At 44.7% G+C, this 2500-nt stretch overlaps 1 protein-coding gene across 1 annotated transcript in view; it reads right to left on the minus strand.

Annotated features, from left to right (window-relative positions):
• Positions 1 to 2500, minus strand: part of LOC308162765 (immunoglobulin superfamily member 3-like) — a gene marked incomplete at both ends in the record, with an annotated part of 56326 nt that overhangs the window by 28439 nt on the left and 25387 nt on the right.

Raw genomic sequence — 2500 nt, forward strand, 5'->3', positions numbered from 1 at the left:
GGAGTGCTTTGTGAAGACGTTGGCTATTGATGCACTTAAGTAATGTATTTGTGAAGACACACAAGCCAGTTTAGAGCCTAATTGTGTCTGTCCTGAAGACACCCTGCTAAGACTGAGCACAGATGCTAAAACTGTACTGTATGATTATATGTATGTATGTATGTATGTATGTATGTATGTATGTATGTATGTATGTATACTCACTGAACACTTTATTAGGAACAACTGTACACCTTCTCATTCATTCTAATGGTGTGGGGAATGTTTTCTTGGCACACTTTGGGCCCTTTAATACCAATCAATCATGTCTTGAATGCTACAGCCTATTTGAGTATTGAAGCTGATGATGTGCATCCCGTCATGGCCACAATGTACCCATCTTCTATAATAATAAATAATAATAGATTTAATTTAAAAGGGCCTTTCTCACTGTACAAAAAACAAAACAGAACAAAAATAAAAATTAATTAATTAATTAAACAAACGGTAGAAGAGCTCAGGCAACTAAGGGTAATAATGTTCCCATGCTATGCTGTAGGAAGCCGAGTCTGAACTTCTAATGGCTACTTCCAGCATGATAATGCACCATGTCACAAAGCAAAAGTCCTCTCAATCTGAATCCAATAGAACACCTTTGGGATGGGGTAGAAGGGGAGATTCACTTGAAAGTGCTGAAAGTCCTGAAAAATGATCATGTTACCATGGACCAGAATCTCAAAGGAATGTTTCCAACCTCTTGTGGAATCAATGCCACAAAGAAAGGAGGCTGTTTTGAGAGCAAAGGGAGGCCCTACCCAGTATTAGTGTTCATAATTAAGTGTTCAGTGTGTATGTATGTGCCTGTGTACATGAGCAAGAGATTTAGGGGGAGAGAGAAATGTCGACAACAGAGAAACAGACATCACTAATGAACCAAGGGAACAAAGACAGGGAGAACAGATAAATAGATACAAGAGGGGGAGGATCAATGCTCAACATCAGGTTCCTGCAGTTTAACAAGACAACTAGAAAGAAAAAAACAAAACACCTGTGGTGCAAAGAGGTATGAAAAGAAACAGTAAACAATGAAGCTATAGACTAGAGTCTTACAAAAAAAAAGGAGCATACTGTATGTACGGTGCGCTTTGGAAACAGAATCGAATAATATTAAATAGAAATATGATTTAGAAGTCAATATAGAGCTTTGGTGTGCTTTGACCGGAGATGGGTTTGGAGCTGGAGGTGGATGAGAGTGCTGAGGGAGTGCCAACCCTGTCACACAGAGGCCATAGGCTGCCAGTCTCTGTCGAGGCTATCTCCTCTGTCTGAAAAAGGCTGGTCTGAAAGCCTCAATGAGAATCCTTATGGCCTGTCATTGTAGGACCACCAGTACAACTAGCCAATCGATGGATTGCCATGGTGGCAGCAGTCTCCTCTCAGATTTGGCTGGCATTTGGAATGAAAGACGTTGGTTCCTTAAACTGGAACGGTTAAGGATGTTTCTCCTAAAAAAATGTGTCCCCTGTCTGGAGCCGCTAAACTTGAACGTTCCATGAAAGAGCTGCACAGGAGCTCTGTGTGAAAGGACGCTGCCACTTATGATGCAGCATTTGGGATTCTGCCTGAATCGAATCAGGACTAGAAAAATGTTCAGGCATGACAGAGGTCTCACTTGGTTTATGGAAAGGCTAGGAGAGACTCTCCGTACCAGAACCGCCTTTCTCAATGTCTCACAAACACACACCGAGGAGAGAGAGAGAGAGAGAGAGAGAGAGAGAGAGAGAGAGAGAGAGAGAGAGAGAGAGAGAGAGAGAGCAAGCAAGAGAAAGACTCAGCGCACTGTTGCCACAACGACACACCCACGCAACAGCCTTACCGTTGCCATAACAACCTCCCTACTCTACAGTTTCGAGAGGGGGGGGCCCCCCTTTCCCGAAACAGACAGGAGTTACCATAACAACATATCCCCTCCTAGGCTGTTCATCCCCCCCCCCCCCTCCCTCAGAACACCTGGAAGAGTCTGGAAAATGAAAACATCCCTCTCAGCATCCGTGGCACCGCTCCCATGTTTCCCAGTGAACAGAGCTACCTCCACTCACACATGTTTCCCAGTGAACAGAGCTACCTCCACTCACACATGTTTCCCAGTGAACAGAGCTACCTCCACTCACACATGTTTCCCAGTGAACAGAGCTGCCTCCACTCACACATGTTTCCCAGTGAACAGAGCTACCTCCACTCACACATGTTTCACAGTGAACAGAGCTACCTCCACTCACACATGTTTCCCAGTGAACAGAGCTACCTCCACTCACACATGTTTCACAGTGAACAGAGCTACCTCCACTCACACATGTTTCCCAGTGAACAGAGCTACCTCCACTCACACATGTTTCCCAGTGAACAGAGCTACCTCCACTCACACACTGGATGGTCAGGCGGCTGCCTCCGGGAAACAAGCGATGAAAGAAGACCAGCCAATATGTTTATATGTGTGTGTGTGTGTGTGTGTGTGTGTGTG

Source organism: Nansenia antarctica (assembly GCF_963989245.1).
Source record: "Nansenia antarctica genome assembly, chromosome: 7".
Taxonomy (NCBI): Eukaryota; Metazoa; Chordata; class Actinopteri; order Argentiniformes; family Microstomatidae; genus Nansenia; species Nansenia antarctica.